At 35.2% G+C, this 19,930-nt stretch overlaps 2 non-coding genes across 2 annotated transcripts; one reads left to right on the top strand and one right to left on the bottom strand.

Moving 5' to 3' along the window:
- Positions 1-7,339: 7,339 nt before the first annotated feature.
- LOC126016637 (U1 spliceosomal RNA) lies at positions 7,340-7,505 on the bottom strand. The gene has a single exon (XR_007498425.1). It is a non-coding gene; the product is annotated as a U1 spliceosomal RNA (small nuclear RNA).
- A 5,862-nt stretch (positions 7,506-13,367) lies between these two features.
- Positions 13,368-13,474, top strand: LOC126016977 (U6 spliceosomal RNA). The gene has a single exon (XR_007498658.1). It is a non-coding gene; the product is annotated as a U6 spliceosomal RNA (small nuclear RNA).
- Positions 13,475-19,930: the final 6,456 nt, after the last annotated feature.

Raw genomic sequence — 19,930 nt, 5'->3', positions numbered from 1 at the left:
ACAATCAAGTATTATAGGAAATTTGGGATAATTCACCCTCCCTATTTACCTCATTCCAATGGGATAATATATATCCAATGAAGGTTTCGCAACTGTTGGTGAGTTTAGTAGTATGTGTGACTTCAATAGATTTTTTTTTTCTATTTTTATCAAGGTACCCAAATCACAATACTGTTGGTGATTTAGTTTCCTGTATGGACCATTCCCTCACCACTCCATAACTAGCATCTGTTTGCTCTTGTCCAGCTCAGCAACCACCCTTCTTCACCAAAGACTCATTTAAAAGCATGTCTGGAAATGGTCTATTTGTCTTCAGGTTTTATTAGCACAGAGGTCTGAGGGACAACTATTCTCTTCTTTGATAAAGTGACTGAATCTCTCCATCTTGGATACGACAGACACAGACCACAGTAACTGAGTTAAGAAGTTAAAGTTTGGAAAACAAAGAATATGTTTATAAAGTTAAATCCTTAAAGTTTTCTCATTGTTAACAGTCAACTATGCCTAATGGATTAGACCCTCCCTCTGCTGAGATGCTAATTGGCCATTAGGATTACTTAAACCATTGACTTGGGTTGTGTTAAATTTGATGGGTTTTTTTTTTTGGACACCCTAAAACCGCCTAAGGGGAGAAGGGCTAGAGAATACATAATTTATGAACTGATTATCATATAATCCAGATAAAGTTATATGTCCTCTAGGCTATTGGAGAGTTAGCATATCAAGTCATCTCTTTTAAAAGCACCAACTCTCTTTTTCTAGGTACAGGTTTTGCCATCCTGCATGAAATATTTCAAATTAAATAGCAATGATGAACCAAAGAAAACAAACTGCGTAATCATATGAGAACCAATAATAATTTGCTGAGCTTCTGTGTCAAAATAATGTTTCTTGTTTCTCTATTACAAAGAGAAACATCTACTATAAGTAATTATTACTACATAAATATAATTATATTGATAGTCTTGCTAAAAGAAAAATAGTGCAAACAACAGCTCATTTTACTTGATGAATGTGTTCTCATCTAAAAATAATAAATTAACACAAAAATAAAGGATATTACACTGAGAAACAGTCATAAAATTAACACGCAAAATTGTTGCTTGGGGAGAGAGACTCGGTAATTGAACTGAAACCTGATTCCAGTTGAAGAAGGGAAAATTCACTTTTCATTTTTTTTCCCTGTGACTACATGCTTAGGCAAATAGGTCTGTAGATCATCCTGAATATCAAAATTAAACTCCCTTGGGATTGTAAAGTAGTTGTCACACCGTATGCTTCTGATCTGAACTGTGGAACTAATATCCCTGGTCTTTGCTAAAGCATGAGAAAATAGCTGTCAAAGTCCAAATCTTTTATCATACTGGTTCCTTTAACTTGACATCAACTAGGAACTATAAAGAAAAAAAGAGACCCTATAAATCAGTTTCTTATAAGGAACATTCATTTGTAAATGGTACTTTCATCTGATAAATCTAGTTAAATAATTCAAATCATTAAAAGTAAATTAATAATCTAATAAGTAATTTTAATAATTGATACTCTAATAATTTAATTATTAAATCATCTAAATTTAGTTAAATAATTTTTACATCCTTTAAAATTTGTTTTGTGGGTGTGTGCAAGGCAAACACTCCACCACTGTGCTATCTCACCGGCCCCGAAAATTTTGTTATTTTTATTGGGGCTATTTTGCTGTTTTTGAGAGATCTTTCCTCTGATGGGGGGGCAGTGTCCATCTTTCTAAAATATGTCAATATAGTTTATCTGAGACAATACTCACTCATGTTTGCAAAAGAAAATGTTATTTTGAATTTTAGGTAGGTGGTTCTGTGAAAAATAAAGTGAGAATCATATACATAAACAAGAATTTTGTTAAAATTAATTACTTGCTTATACTATTTATTAGTTGTTTTACAGAAACCTCATGGCATCCATCTAACTGTAGGTAATAATCCACTACTTTCTCCTCTAAGATTTCTAGATTTTTTTCAAATGATAGTGTGCAAAGTGTACATGAAATACTTAATGGTGGCCACAGCAGGTAGGGTGTTCGCCTAGCATGCTTCTGACCTGGATTCAATTTCCTGACATCCCATATAGTCCCCTGAACATGCCAAGAGTAATTTCTGACTGCTGCCCCATGACTCCAAAAAACAAACAATAGCAAAAAAGAAATACCTATATCCAGACATGTTCAATTACATTTACGATGTATATCACACAAATTGAATGAGTTTTGGTCAAAGAAATAATAAAATCAAAGCATTACAAAGCATTGTTTTTAGAGAAAAATCAGCTGGAATATAGTACTTTTCCCTTTTTCCTGCCTGTTGTGCTAATAGAAACTTGAAGATGGGGAAATCACATGGTAATACACTAGCTGTGAATGATGACAGAGCAATTGTCCTAGAGGCACTGAAAAGGCCATGTCTGGTGTGGATGAGACTGAGGACACAGGAGTGATTTAGGCATCCTCTGTAACTACTGGGATATTCAGGTCCACAGTGTCAGACTGATGTTTAGTCCTTAGTGCTCTGTTGAAATAACAGGAGCCAACCTGGGTACTGAGAAGCCCTTGAGGTGACAGCGATTGAACCTGGGACTTTATATTTGCTAGGCATATGCTCTGTCACCCAGAGTAACATCCCTAATCCTTGTACTTCTTCATACCTGTAAAGATATAAGACAAAATTTCTGAATGTTCTATTTTTCTGAGCAATAAAATGTAAGGCTACATTAATCTTTTATATTTAATTGGGATCCCAAACTAAGAATGATGAGTTGTGTATAGATGAATGTGATCTTTCTCAATGAGTAACTGAAAATAATTATATAAAATTTATCCTCATGGGGCTGGAATGGTGGCACAAGTAGTAGGGCATTTGCCTTGCACGCAGCTGACACAGGAAGGACTGTGGTTCGATCCCCCAGAGTCCAATGTTTCCCCAAGCTAGGAGCGATTTCTGAGTACATAGCCAGGAGTAACCCCTGAGTGTCACCGGGTGTGGCCCAAACTCCCCCCCCACATACCCACACGTTATTATTACTGTAATAATAAAATTACTATTTAGTCACGTGTGAAATTTTTTAAAAATATGTACTAGAAACCAGTAATACATCTTAAAATATGAAGAAAATATATTTAAAGCAAAACAAAGGAAGAGAAAATTTAAAAATTGAATAATTTAACTTACTCTCAAATAGAAAGTACTGCTGTGTACTATAACCTATTTTTTAAATAAGTATATTTAAATTATTATTAAATATTAAATAAAAGCTTTTATTTTTTGGTTTTGGGGTCACACCCGGCAATGCTCAGGGGTTATTCCTGGCTCTACGCTCAGAAATCGCTCCCGGTGGGCTCGGGGGACCATATGGGATGCAGGGATTCAAGCCAGGGACCTTCCACATGCAAGGCAAACACCTTACCTCTGTGCTATCTCTCCGGCCCCAAAAGCATTTTTTTAATTTTTGAAAGTAAATGGACTTTGCAGTTCTCCAAATAGCACTTAAAATCAGATACCATAGGGGCCATATGTAAGGGCTTTATTTATTGTTTTATTTTATTTTATTTTTTTGGTTTTGGGGCCACACCCTGTAGTGCTCAGAGATTACTCCTGGCTCTGTGCTCAGAAATCTTTCCTGGCAGCTTGGGGGACAACGTGGGATGCCAGGGATTAAACTCAGCTCGGTCCTGGGTTGACCATGTGCAAAGCAAGCACCCTACTGCTGTACTATTGCTCCATTCCCAGACTTTATTTAAAATTAATTCACATATCTAGTAATATATTGATTTATTCACAAATATTGAACACTTATCATTGCTTTTGTTGCGGTAAACCCTAGGGATAGAGTAGGGAATAACTGTGTCTTTGTTGAACTTGTATTCCAAGAGAAAAATAGTCAATGAAGTCAAATAAATATTTGATTTATTTGAAGCAAAAGAAAATGACGACGAACACACAATGCTTTTTGAAAGAATAATATTTTCATGCCATACACATTTGAATGAGTTCATCTATACTGTATAGCACAGTTCATAGATACTGGTAAACAGAAGATGATGTTGTCATGTGTGAGTACTTCCAGGAATTGTAAATTTCTCTCTAAATGTACAGATACACATATGCATACAAGCATAGGTATGTACATACAAGTACTTCCATGATGTCCATACAGAGCAATATAGGTGTGTCCCCTTGCACATTCCAGATGCAGATTCATGCTAAGTAACTCTGTATATCTGTGTATAGAGCTTCATGGCCACATTAACATATATACATATTCATGCACTTCCCATTTGCAGATATCTCTATTCATAGGCATATAACAGATTGCAATGATCAAAGATCTTATAAGATTTCGGGGTTGTAGGACAAACTAAAAATCCTTTCTGGGCCTCACGACTATTCTTAGATGTTTTCGCCACTAGTAGATTCTTTGCTCCTCTTCAGAGCTGCATCTATCATTGCCAATGAAAGGAGTGCCAAGTCAGAGCAGAGGCCTCAATAAAATGAATGCTGTGTTCCAGTTTTTCCTTCAGCAGAAGCTCACTTTCTCCTATTTACATACTGGACCATAATTCCATCGTTGGCTCTAGATTCTATTCCAAGAAATAAAACCCATGGGAGATATACTTGTAGTACTTTCAAGAGTACCGTATTTTTCAGAGTATGAGATGACTTTTTAACCCATGAAGAACTTCTTAAAAGGTGGGGGTTGTCTTATACACCAGTATACAGCATGCTAAAACTTACTCTAGCTTCAGGAATGAGTAATCCACCCCCTCTTACCACCGCATCCCATCCAGCTGCCAGGCATCATCACTCAGTCCTCTGTCCTGATTCATCTTTCAAGGCACATAGAGGAGCTGAGTTATCGAGCACTGCATCCCATCCAGCTGCTAGGTGTCATCGCTGGTATGCAGTTTTCCAGTGCTCAGTCCTCTGTTCAGCTTTTATGGGACACAAAGGAGGTGCTCTGTTTCCCTCTAGCTATCCTATTAATCACTGCACCCTAGCCAGCTGCTCTTGGCGGAGCCCCCTCTCCCTGCTCTCAATGTAGATCACGATTAAAAAAAATCACAGTCACTACAAATGACAAATGTAAAACGATTGTTGGCACTCCAAAGTCTAGCTTTATTAAACATGTAATGTTAACCTTTGAGGGCTCTACTCTTTTTCTCTTGCGTTTTTAACTTCCAGTTGGTGTGCGTTAAAAGAGAGGTAGTCTTATACAGAGAATATAGCCCAAACCCTATATTTTAGCAGGAAAAGTAGGGGTTCCTTTTATATGCTCAGTCATCTTATATGCCAGAAAATATGGTAAATGTGGGGCCAGGGATGCAGTACATAGGGTGGGATGCTTGACTTACACATGACCACCAATGTGGGTTCAATCCCTAGCCCTCAAGCACTATCAGGAGTGATCCCTGAGCAGTATCAGGAGTGATCCCTGAGCAGAGAGCCAGGAGTAAGAACTGAGCACCCCTGTGCTTTCACAAAATGTAAATGAACCTAAGCCTGTAACATTTCTGATCAAAGGTATCATATATAGTATAAAGGAATTCAAGAAAACTTAAAACTAGGGTTCTTCTATACACTGTTTTATATCAACCTTTTCTTTTTCTTTCTTTTTGAGCCACACCTGGTAATGCTCAGGGGTTACTCCTGGCTCTGCACTCAGAAATTGCTTCTGACTCAATGGACCATATGGGGCGCCAGAAGATTGAACTGATTCCATCCTAGGCTAGTGTGGGCAACACTCTCCTTCCTTCTTGCTCTGGCCCCTATACAACCTTTTAATTGATATGTTGTATATAGTTATTACTGTAGACATCAAGTCAACACAGGGGGAAAACAGGCAAAAAAATAAAGTCAAAATTACAGAACAGAAGCTATTCTGCTATGCTCTACAAAAGAGAACTTTTAGTCTTGGGAAAGTGAGTTTTAATTTCAGTAAGCCAATTTCATTTACATGAAACAAACCTGACCTAGAGTGTTACTGAAAAACAATTGGACATAATATGTAATATATTTAGATCTATATAAGAGATAACACATTTTATGTTATAATGCTGATACTATCTACGTAAAGTCAAAAGTGAAATTGCTAATGAGACATGAACTGATCAAATTCTTCAGTTTTTTTTCATGTTCTGTAAATTGGTTTCTTTTATCCACAATTGAGCTCATGATTTATTAACTTAAGTTGACTGAGCATCTGATTGAGATGAAAGATTCTCTGTTTTAGCAAGCCTAATCATTTCTAATTCTGATCCATGCATGTCGTGTTCTTGAGACTTGCTACTGACCCAGAATTTGTCTTTTATGCCTAATCTGAAAACAAAACCATTGGAAGTAATTTCTTTAATGAGTAAGCAAGTCAAATAGCTAAAAATATACAAAAATTGATTTCTGGGCTATATTCTTAATTCAAGGGGATTTCAGATTTCAGCAAGCTGATGGACAGCAGAATATGGAAATTAATTATCCAGGGCAAAGAGAATATTTGCTTTTTCTGCTAGAGTATCTGCCTAACACCTTGTAGGAACTCAAGCTGTATTTGTTTAATGAATAAAAGATTTTCCAAGTCCTGATGAAATAATTAACTTCCCCACCAAGGAACATGGAAACCAGCATACCATTACTTTATTTTAGTCTAAAGTCAGGGAAATGTGTGGCGATAGAGTAACATTAGTGTGTGTGGATTTTCAAGGGATTGGCCAGGAGAAATGTCAGGAAAATGCTTAAAACAAAATTTCAGTCATCACCATTGAAACCCCAAATATTTATTTAAAAGCTTTCAACTATTGGGACTGCACATGCCTTATGAATGGAGTGGGACTGAGCTTGTAAACATAAATGATTGTTTCTCATGTCCTTTCTCTGACATATTTTGGGAGAGGGTAGTTGTACATATCCCCTACCCTGTCTTTCAGGGCACATGGGTAGGTAGCCTCCCTGAAGGGCATCTCAGGAGGCTGAGGTGGACAGTTGATGTCACCCCTTAAAAGTGGCCTGAAATTGTGATTCAGTGTTGGCCAAGGGCAAAGGGGTTCTTCTGTTCAGGTGTGAAGGCAACAGGTTTGTTTGTAAGTGACTCTCCATCCCTTTGACCTTGAGGTGACCTACCTGCTTAGAAAGCCTCTTCCTTCCTCTACCTTGACCTCCTCTCCATCTCCCACTTGGGGGTGCACCCCCCACACCCCTCCATGAAGGGAATTTAAGGTGGGAAGGCAGGAAAGAAAATATTAGTAACAAAGATTCAACAAATTTTCCCAAGAAGTATTTTGTCTCTATGGAAATTGGGGATATAAAGATTTTTTGTTCCTTTTCAGGGGAGAGCGTGAACACAGCCCCCCACTACCACAAATGATGCAGTCGAGTTTCCCACATTTGGGGAAAACGCAGGGGTCAGCACATCTGGAGTGCAATGGATAAGTCTTACCCTGGGGAAACCTTACCTTGGTGATCATGGTATCTCCCCTGCCAGGTAAGTATGATATAAAGGTTCTTGAGTAGTTTCCAAAACTTCTTAAAGTGCAACTGTTTTTTCACAAGACCTAAAACTACTGGATCCAGCTATACCACTCCGAGGGATATACCCTAGAAACACAAAAATACAGTTCAAAAATCACTTCCTCACACCTATATTTTTTCAGCGCTATATACAATAGCCAGACTCTGGAAACAACCAAAGTGTCCTTCAACAGATAAATGGCTAAAGAAACTGTGATATACATACACAATGGAATATTTTGTAGCTGTCAGGAGAGATGAAGTCATGAAATTTTTCTATACATGGATGTGCATGGAATCTATTATACTGAGTGAAATAAGTCAGAGGGAGAAAGATAGACACAGAATAGCCTCATTCATCTGTGGGTTTTAAGAAATACAAAATCTGGAAACAGCCAAGATACCCTTCAACAGATGAATGGCTAAAGAAACTGTGGTACATATACACAATGGAATATTATGCAGCTGTCAGGAGAGATGAAGTCATGAAATTTTCCTATACATGGATGTACATGGAATCTACTATGCTGAGTGAAATAAGTCAGAGAGAGAGAGAGAGAGAGAGAGAGAGAAAGAGAGAGAGAGAAATGCAGAATGGTCTCACTCATCTATGGTTTTTAAGAAAAATGAAAGACATGTTTGCAATAATAATTTTCAGGTACAAAAGAGAAAAAGCTGGAAGTTACAGCTAACCTCATGAAGCTCACTGCAAACAGGGATGAGTTTAGTTAGAGAAATAACTACGTTTTGAACTATCCTAATAATGAGAATGTACGAGGGAAATAGAAAGCCTGTCTAGAGTACGGGGGGGGGGGGGTTGGGTGGGGAGAAGGGAGATTTGGGACATTGGTGACGGGAATGTTGCACTGGTGATGGGTGGTGTTCTTTACATGACTGAAACCCAAATACAATCATGTATGTAATAAAGTTGGTTAAATAATAAAAAAATAAAAAAAATAAAAAAGACATTATTGTAATAATGCCCAGAGACAACAGAGAGGAGGGCTGAAAGGACTGGCTCTTGATATGAAGCTTACCATATTGAGTGGTGAGTTTAGTTAGAGAGAAAACTACATTAACTATCATGACAATGTTAATGAGTGAGAGAAGTAGAATTTCTCAAATAAGGCAGGAATTGGGAAGGAGGAAGATGGAGGACATTGGTGATGGGAATGTTTCACTGGTGAAAGGGGATGCTCTGTTTATGACTGAAGCCTACTACAATCATGCTTGTATTCATAGTGATTAAATAAATATTTTATATTAAAATTAAATGTGTACATATTACCAAATTTATGCTGAAATTTAACCCACAATGTGCTGGTAACCAGAGGTAGGGATTCCAACTTACCAATTTTCAGTGAGTGGACCTTTGTTTATCAGCCAGAAAGAGGGAGCTAAGTGGACACTGAACAAGTCTGTGCCATGTTATAAAACTTTCTGTCTCCAGAACTATCAGAATTAAATATACTCTGCAATCTGCCTGGAGGTCTGGAAAAATAATACACTGGGTAAGGCTCTTGCCCCAGGTTCAAACCTATATAAATCCTGTGAGGACTCATTCCTGAACTCAAAGCCAGGAGTAAACTTTGAGCAATGCCAAGTGTGATCCTAAACACACACACACACACACACACACACACACACACACACAGATAAAGAAAATTATAAGCCACCCTGTTAGGTAATTTTTGTTACCACAACCTGAACTACATCTATGTAAACTCTATGCTGTCTTTCTATTGAGACAGATCACTGTTGTACCTTCCTCAGGGTCCAAGATCTTCCTGTCCTTTGCTTAAAAAACTTGTCAAAGATGTTCAGAACCAATTCACTACATCCTCTGGACTTCTTTTCGCTTATTCCATATGAGAGAATTTCTTTTCACAGAGGCCATTCCTGATCACTTTCTATATATAACAGAACATGTGTTTCTCCTTATTCCTGCCTCGATGCTTCATTTAACACCCACATCATTAACAGGAACTATATTCTGGACTTATTTACTCTTTAATCAGGAAAAGTGTCCTTCCCCAAGTACACTCATCTGGTTAAACCAGAAGCTTTATCTATTAGTCAATCTGTTGACCAGAGTGGCCAGTGGGTGCCATGCGTGTGTGGGATTATTTATTACCTCTAGTCAATGAATGAATCAGATTCCCTCGATTTATGATAATTTTATAATAACAGTTTTTACTGTGTGTACATAAGGGTGAACGTGTTGGGCAGCTATTGGAAAACTAAGCTCACCAAAGCAAATATTTACCCTGTATTGCGTTTTATTAAACACTCCAGAGTTAATCAAAATAGAAAAAGGAAATGATCCTGTAGTCCAAATCACAGAGTATACTTGGCCTGAGGGATTATGGCTAGAGAGTGCTCTTGTCTGTTCATTTTAAGACACCATCCTCAGACTTTGTTCTCTACTCTTGGGACCCTTTAAACGTTCAGAAATGTTTTAAAATTTAAATGTGTTTTGAAGGTGGTTTTGAGGTTTCCTTTTCCCTTATAGTCAACATACTTTCATATTCTAAATGGACCCATAACTTAAATTATTTGAATACCACCAGTGTATTGAATAGAAGTAAGTTGACCAAATTGACAGATTGCCAATAAATTGTGCAGACATAAGGAAAATTAGGCACCACACTTTCCGTCCCATATTCCTGGCTCATTAGAGCCCTCCCTTGATGTCTACTCACACTTCTAAATATTCCAAATTAGCAAAATTCATAATACATAGTATTCTTCTGAACTCTTCATTTTCATTGCTAATTATTATAAGTTGCATTTAATTTAAATATTTACTTGCACATTCTATTGTATTTGCCTCTAAGGGACTATAAAAATAAATTGATAATAGAAATGATTATAAAATATATTAGACAAAATATCAATATAATTAAGCATAACTAACCTTAAGAAGAAGAAATTTAATAGGTTTGCAAACATAAGAACAGAACTTTTCACCTTTGGGGAAGGTTAAAGTCATACATATTTCTTAACAACTAACATTTATTAAAAGGCTATTTCAATAGTTCTATAAATAACCGTACTTCTTATTAAGACATGGTTCTTGAAACTTGAATAAATTAATTTCATGATATTATTAAATAGCATTACTTTTTAATCCTTATTTTGTCAATGAGACTTTTATGATTAATAAGCAGTGGTATTATACTGACATATATGTACATGTAAACATATATATTTGAGGAGACTTTTCTTACCTCTGTCTTTCCTTTTATTCTCTAGATGCTTCTGTCTGTTTAACAATAAGACTCCTTACAACCATTAGCTTAACCTTAAATTCAATAAATAATCTCTGTCTGTTTAACAATAAGACTCCTTACAACCATTAGCTTAACCTTAAATTCAATAAATAATCTCTACAATGCTCTCTGAAAAATATAAATTAGTACTCATTCCAAATATTCTGCTATAAATTTATTTGCAAAAGTCAAAAGTTGAGAACAACCAAATTTTCAGTGCTCAATATATGAATAGCATATGTATAACTCTATCATGACATGATCAACAAAAATGAAGTCTCGATATATATAACCTGAGTAGATCTTTCAAGAGCATTAGGTTGAAAGTTATACTCTAATCTTAAAGTGGGGCCAAATAGAATAAAGGTACTATGGTCAAGGTACTTGCCTTGGATGAGGCCAACCAGGGCTCTATTCCAAGTGTGGCATTTGGTCCCCTGAACACCACCAGGAGTGATACTTGAGTGCAGAGCTAGGAGTCAGTCCTGAGCACCACTGGGTATGGCCTAAAACAAAACAGAAGCTTAAAGTGTTTATATAAATGTTCATAATTTTATTTACATAATATTTCAAATTCACAAAATTTCAGAAATGGAGAACAGATTAATGTTTATGAGGGGTTGGAGAATATGTATGAAGTGTTAAAAAATAAGAGTTTTATAGAAAAGAATTTTATGTTTTGATTGTGATTATTACATATATTAATCTGAATATGTGGTAAAAATTACACAGAACTACATGCACTCATGGGAATGAGAACTTATAAAATTGGCAAAAAACTGAATAAGTTCTGTATATTGTCACAATATTCATTTTGCTTTTGTGGAATTTTTATATCTATGTATTCTAAGCTAAGCAGGAAGGAGTTCTTAGAGGAAACTTGAGAATGAGTTTGTTAAATTAGCTTTCTAACTTTGCAAATGTGAATCCACAAATATTTGAATGTAAGTTATGAAGAAAAAATTCTAGGGGCCAAAACTTAGGTTTTTGTCATGAATGCATTCAACCCTGGTTCAGTATGTAAAACCACATATTGTTCCCAGGACAGCCGGAATGGCAGGAATAGATCCCTAAGCAACAAAATAGATGTAAATCCTGAGCACCCCTGGGTATGGCCAAACCCCTCCCACCCAATGCACACAGAAAAAGAAAATAATTCTGGATCTTAGAGAAAATCGTCCCTTCCTTCATTTGAGCATGTTTTCTTATATATTAAAGAACACTCACCAAAATAATTATCTTATATAATTTTGTCCCAAGTAATTCTCTTCAGAACTGTGAGACCTCCTTTCAACAAACATCAAACTATGATCAAAATAGACATATTAAATACTTGCTAGAAATTTTTAATGTATGGTTAGAGAGTTAGTAAAGATGTTAAAGCACTTGCCTTGTATGTGGAAGATTCTGATTCAGTCCCTGGCACCTCATAGGGTCCCTCAAGAAACTCATAAGCCCTGAGTACTGCTGATTTTAGTCCACAAACAATACAAAATTCCAGTGAATTAAATATGTATCTCATAATCATGTGGTAGGAATTAAAGAAAAATATTGTGGATTTCAGATGCAGTTAGTTTGAAACAATACATTAACCACGAAATAGGAAAATATATAACAAGTTTTCCCAGGGGTGTACAATGAAATATTACTTAAATGTTGAATCCCTGTGTTGCTTTATATTATAAATTTACAATTTCTCTTCCTTAAAAATATATCAAGAATCAAAAAGTAATCAAGCTTTATATTTATAATATTAATGTAACATGATTACAGTATGCATGACTCAAAATATATGTACATGTGTTAAAAACAATCAGGATAAGTCAAAGTGGTTTTATTGTCATACTCATTGTAATTTCATTACATATGAACTATTAAAATTAGACACAAAAATATTTTCCCCCTTACATATTTTAGGGATGAATCATTCTACCTGTTGCGGTCTGAGTCAGTCTGCCATTTATAATTAAAAATAAAGTTTGTTTTCCAGTTCACATAGAAAAAGTTTTTGAAAACTTAAGGAAAAATGGACAAATTGGAGATGGAAGATTTTTCTATGGTAACTTTATGAAGTTGACCTTTCTCCTGTCATTCTTTGTTCTCGTCTTTTTGTTTTATTGAAACAGTTCCACTTAGCAAACCAAAAATGAATCTGAACAGATCAGATGATTTACGTGTGAATGAAAATTGTCAACTTAGTTAATGATGAAGAAAGGAAAAGTCATCTGAAGGGCTTTTAAAGAAAAATCTTTTGTTAACCTTTGACAGTTTAGATAATTGCTCTTGTAAGCAATTAAGAGAAGGAAGACCTTTGTTGTTCCAGAGTCAGTGAACACAGACATAATGAAGCTGTGTATCTATGAAAAGCAAAAACTCTGCTAATTTTTGTAACAGTCACAGGAAATGCTCCTTAGAAATGGAAGTGGACAACTTCCCAGCACCCTTGACATCAGAATGAACTTAGAAGAGACTAAAAGATGCAGATGTCCAGATCTGATCAATAGACGTGTGGTTCTTCTCAAGGCAGATTGAAGCCTGGCCTGTGAATTCAGTTTAAAAACAGAAAAAAAAAGTGCTCGCTTTGGCAGCACATATACTAAAATTGGAACGATATAGAGAAGATTAGCATGGCCCTTGCACAAGGATGACACGCAAATTCCTGAAGCGTTCCATATTTAAAAAAAGAAAAAGAAAAAAGCAGAAAAAAAACAGCTGAAACAACAGTTAAAAAAGAGTAGCACTTTAAAAATGCATCTTTGTGGTTCTTTCTTTTCATTTATCTGCAAACCAGAATTCTGTCAAAGTCAAAGAAGGAGTTATTGTAACAATAATCATTGAAAATAATCACTCTGGACAAGAACTGAGTGCTGAAAGGAGATCAAGTGATAGGCATGATAACCCCTTCAGTAACAATTTTGCAAACCACAATGTCTAAAAGAAGAGAGAGAATGAGAGAGAGAGAGAGAGAGAGAGAGAGAGAGAGAGAGAGAGAGAGAGAGAGAGAAGAAAAAGGATTGCCACAGAGTCAGGCAGAAGAGAGCTGTCAGGAAGGAACCTTGGGACATTGGCGATAAGACTGTTCACTGGACATACATTTCATGACTCAATCATGAACAACTTTATAACTGGGAAAAGAAAAACAACTGTATTATGAACAACTTTATAAACCATGGTATATAAATAAAGTAATTTTTAAATCTGCCCATGAAAATGAGAGATGCCTTGTATGCATTTTGCTAAGTGTTTATGTTAAACTTTGATGAGAAATATTCACTTCTGGAATAAGAAGAAAAAAGTCCAACAACCAAACAGATATCTTCTAATTGAGGAGAATGGTGTGTGAGAGAAAGATAAAAGAAACAGGAAGTCAAGAAATTTGGAAATAGAAGTAAAGGTACGGACATTTCCCCTACTCAATATGGAGACTTATTCTAAAGCTGTTGTAATCGAGTATCTGGAGGTTGATATGGAAGGAAGTGAGGCAAACACATCACAGGAATGAGTGAGTGAATCCAGGGATCCCAAAGATGTGACTAATTGATTTTTAATGAGCCCAAATACTTAAACCACAGAAAACACCTTTCCACCAAATGGTATCAAATATCTTCAGAAAGAAATCAGATCATAGATCTCTACTTGGAGTTTATTTCAGACACAAAAGTTAACTCGGAATGGATCTTAAAGAGAAGCCCATACATTGGAATGTAAAATAGAAATGTAAAGCTTAGAAAAGAAAAGAAAAATAGCAAATGAATGCACTAATGAACTCTGTGTTTTAGAAGTCTTTAAAAATAAACTGTGAGAATCATGTGAAATATATTCTGAAAACTTGTATCTTGTCCCTTGATATATCCATGCTCTTATATATATATATTTGGTTTTTGGGCCACACCCGTTTGACTCTCAGGGATTACTCCTAGCTATACGCTCAGAAATCACCCCTGGCTTTGGGGGACCATATGGGACGCTGGGGGATCCAACCGTGGTCCTTCCTTGGCTAGCGCTTGCAAGGCAGACACCTTACCTTTAGTGCCACCTTCCCGACCCCAAGACTCATATTTTCACAAAAGCAATTAGCAGTCATAAAGAAATATGTTAGAAATTGTTTTGACAGGCATCTTTTATTGCTTTCCTATATAATAATTAACTTGTGAAATTTCTAATATTTTTACTTTCTAGAATTCTTTAATTCAAATAAAACTTAGTTAATCTGTTATTATAATCTTTTATTAATATAATATATATTTTAAAGTCATTTTCATTATAAAGATGGACTACTAGCTTATTCAAGGTCATTTTTTACTTTTTCTTTATAATTGTTATTCCCACTTGAGCCCATTTTTCTTATTTTTCTGAACATGACACGCCATATTTGCACATTCATTTTGGTACAAGTGTAAATCTTTTAACTAAATCATGTTTTGTTATATTAAGTATAGTCTACAATAAATGTTTAATTCATATTAATTATTTTCTAATCATCATGGTAAATAAAATTCTGTCAGGTATATAAAGCCATTAAAAACAGTCAAAGTAGAAAATAGTGCAATTTCCAAACATATTTGATCAACTAGTGAGAATATTTATTAAAGATAAATATGAGTCGCAATGAACTATGTTCATAGTTTTAGATCAATAAATATTTAGACATGTCAAGTTTATTTTTTAGAATACAACAATCATATTTTTGTTTGTTTATTCTTTTTTTTTTTTTTGGTTTTTGGGCCACACCCATTTGATGCTCAGGGGTTACTCCTGGCTATGTGCTCAGAAATCGCCCCTGGCTTGGGGGGACCATATGGGACGCCGGGGGATTGAACCGAGGTCCTTCCTTGGCTAGCGCTTGCAAGGCAGACACCTTACCTCCAGCGCCACCTACCCGGCCCCTATTTATTCTTATTTATTTATTTATTTTGATTTTGGGGCTATATTCGGCGGTGCTCAGTGGTTACTCCTGGCTCTGTGCTCAGAAATTTAGATCAATAAATATTTAGACATGTCAAGTTTATTTTTTAGAATACAACAATCATATTTTTGTTTGTTTATTCTTATTTATTTATTTATTTTGATTTTGGGGCTATATTCGGCGGTGCTCAGTGGTTACTCCTGGCTCTGTGCTCAGAAATTGCTCCTGGCAGGCTCAGGAGACCATATGGGAGGCTGGTAATTGAACCCAGGTCTGACCTATGTCAGCTGCATGCAAGGCAAATGCTCTACAGCTGTGCCCATTTAATCACATTTTTATTTATGATGTCATACATCAATTAATGAGTCTTGTTTTTTTTTTTTTTTTTTTTTTTTGGTTGGTTTGTTTCTTTTTGAGACAGGCTCAAGGTTTACTTCTGGCTCTACTATTAGGGATTCCTACTGGAATGCTTGTTTGGGGAACCACATGGGGTGTCCCGGATGGAACTCAAATTTGCCCTATGCAAGACATTACTGGCTGTACTATCTCTCTTAAACTTAAATGACTTAAAATGTTATCATCTTTAAACTACATAGATATGTATTTTTAATGAATAAAACCTTTACTTTTTCAATTAATGTAGGCCCTTGACACTTTAAGCAACAGAAAAAGAAATGACTTGCCAGAGTGTCTCCAGGAATCTCTTAAAACTCAGCCAACAAAGACCCATGCTCTATTCTTCCTTACTACCTGCAGTCATGACTGTCCTGTACTTTAGATTGTTGAAAGGGTTGATATGGTGTCACGATGGGCTTTTTTTTTTTTTTTTTTTTTTTTTTTTTTTTTTTTTTTTTTGGTTCACACATGGCAGCGCTCAGGGGTTACTCCTGGCTCCACATTCAGAAATCGCTCCTGGCAGGCTGAGGGAATCATATGGGATCCCAGGATTCAAACCAATGACCTTCTGCATGAAAGGTACATCCCTACTATCTCTCTGGCCTCCACGATGGGCATTTTCACATTAATTTCAATAGCAAACATTGTTAAATGCTGTTTTTTTTAACTGAGTATTTTCATTTTCCTTGGAATTGCCTTACTTGGGAAACTAATCACTCATCTCAAACTCATTCTGAATCTAAAGAAAAATCACTTAAGTGCTTGCTCTTTGACATTTAATGATTTTTGTAACAGGTTTTGTTATTTTAGTTATTTTCTTCAAGGACTTATTAGATTTGCAAAAATACTTGTAGTATCAGATGGAAAAATATGGAAAGTAAATATATAACTTATGAGTAGAAAGTTTAGGAAGAGAGATGTATTCTATAGTGAAGTTGTTTTGCTAACATGGACTGAAATAAAATCATTCCAAAGTAAGTGTGGTAAACTGAATGTATATACTATATACTCTAAGGTTGCCAAAACATAAGAATTATATCTCAACCCTAACAGGAAATCAAATAAAATAATAGCATATTCAATTAATCAACAGGAAGGCAAAGAAGAAAAAGGAAAAGAGAAAGGGCAACAGAAAATAAAGATAAGGGGCCAGAGCAGTGGTGCAAGTAGTAGGTCATTTGCCTTGCATGCACTAACCTAGGAAGGACCATGGTTTGTATGGTCCCCCAAACCAGGAGTGCATAGCCAGATGTAACTCCTGAGAGTCATTAGTGTGGCCCCAAAACAAAAAAAGAGAAAAGAAAAGAAAGATAAAACTATAGATAAACTGGTAGTCATATTACATGTAAATGGCCTGAAGATCATTAATTAAACTAAGATATTGCTGAATTGGAGCAAACCAAGGCCTAGTTGTATGTTTAATAAGAAGAAAAATATAGCAAAAATTAAATAGAAATAAAAAGATGTAAAATGATATTAGTAATCAAAATAGAACTTAAGTGCATATAATAAGAAAAGACAGTAATTTTAGCACAAAAGAATAGTTAGTAGTCAAGTTGAGTTTAGCTAAAATTTTGTTTCTGTATAGAGAGAAAGTACAGCAAGAAAGATGCTTCCCTTCATACATTCTACATATCATTTGATTCCCTAATTTAGAGCCATGAGTAAGCTTTAAACAGCCATGGCTGAACAAAACTCCAAATGAAATAAAATGAAATAGTTTAGGCTTAAGATGTTTTAAACTATGCATCAAGGAAAATAGGTACTATAATAAAATATTTTCATATCGATCTTCATTTGAAGTAAAGCTAAAACTCAGTGATGGCATTAACTACTTAAATCACAATCTATTTGATCAAAGTGATATTTTATAAAATTAGTATCTACACTAGAAAACAAGCACAGTTTTATTGCCATGGATACATCAAGACTAAATAAATATTTAAAATGTCAAGTAACACTGAGGCTAGAGAGATAGTATAGCAGCTAAGGCTTCTTCCTTGCACAATACTGACCTGTATTCCAACCCCCTCACCACATATGTTCCCCTGAGCCCCCCCAGAAGTGAGCCTAATTATAGAGCCAGGAATAAACCCTGAGCACTGCCAGGTGTGGACCTAGAATATAAATAGAAAAAGGATGTAAAATATCCAAGGGCTTTCCAAGGATGTTTCTAATCATATTTTTAATCTAGTAATATTAAAATATCCATCAATAGCAGAAAACTTTCTAGAAAAATTCCCAAATTTATGGCACAAAATAGCTTAATTCTAAATAACTCAGGGCACCATAAAAAAAAACAAATGGGAATTTTAGAAGAAGATGAAAGTAAATAGAAAGGTTAACACTACATATAGAAATTTGTGAGACTCCATGAAAGCAGGCTACATATTTCATATTAGATAAATGAATTTTACTACCACTGAGTAAAGAATTTTTTATCTTCCTTTATCCTTAATTAAATTGAAGCAACATTGCATTATAGCATTTTATACATTCCAGTTGGGTGTCATTAAAATACTGCATGTTTCTTCTCATTGTCTTATATAAATCACTTTTCTGATTACTACCACTACTACTAACTTCTACCTCCCACTTACTTTTTTGGTAGACAGTATTGATTTTATAATCCACTATTTATCACTATTTCATTTAGCACTAAATAGTCAATAAAGTGCTTTTATATGTCATACTTGGATGAAATTACTGTAGTTATCGTTTTCTGTCTTGCTTTACATACCATAATGTACTCTAGGTACATGCATGTTATAAATGGCAGAGTTTCTTGATTTTTTAATGGTTAACGAACAATTTATTGGGCAAATACATTACATCACTTAACTTCATTTTTTAGTCAATAAACATTTAGGTTGTTCTTGGCTATGTGAAAGTAGTGCTACAATAAACAAGGCATAAAAACAGGATATAAAAAGTTAGCAAAATTTGAATAGACATTTTACCAAATCTATCAAGATGATAAACATGTAGAAAAATGGTGGGGTGGGGAGGAGGGTGAGTTGAGATATTCGTGATGGGAATGTTGCACTGGGGAAGGGAGGTGTTCTTTACATGACTGAAACCCAACCATAATCATATTTGTATTCAAGGTGTTTAAATTAAGATATTAAAAAACAAATATGGTACTATTATAGTAAAATATATAAATTATAGTCTCAAGATGCAAGTAAAAAATATCTACGGTAATATCCAAAACTTTGGATCTGACTATTACCAAGTGTTAGTGAGTTTCATAAAACCGGAACACACATTTGTAGCCTTGGGAATGTATAAACATGTAATATATTTGGAAAGTAGTTTGGTAGTTTGATAAAAATGTAGCACCCAAATGTATCATGTCAACTTCACTCCTATATAATTCAGACACATAAAATAAGGATGTGCCCAACATAAAGTCAGATACATGGATGTCCACCATATCTTTATTTGTGGTACTGCAATAAAGTTCCCCAATTAGCCATCAGTAAAAAAAAAAAAAAACTATTTTAAAATTTGTTGTGGTAATTTAAAAGAATGCTCAGAAATAAAAATAAACTGTTGGTGTATATTACATAATAATTAATATAAAATAATCATCCTGGGGGGAAATAATCATGCTATTTAAAATCTATTAGACAAGAGAGAGCATTTAGTGAATGATGTAATTTATAGCAAATTCAGACAAGTGTGTAGTGACAGAAAATAGATCAATGGTTGCCTGGAGATGCGGATGATTCAAGCAAAAGCAACGGAGACTCATGCCAAAGTTTGTGAGAGGAGGTAGTGCTCATCATTTTTATCGCAAGAATGCTTTAAGAAATGTAATTTATGGCTCA

The sequence above is a fragment of the Suncus etruscus genome, chromosome 8, assembly GCF_024139225.1.
Source record: "Suncus etruscus isolate mSunEtr1 chromosome 8, mSunEtr1.pri.cur, whole genome shotgun sequence".
Taxonomy (NCBI): domain Eukaryota; kingdom Metazoa; phylum Chordata; class Mammalia; order Eulipotyphla; family Soricidae; genus Suncus; species Suncus etruscus.
Note: the sequence above shows the minus strand (reverse complement) of the source record. Positions and strands in the feature narration are given on the sequence as shown.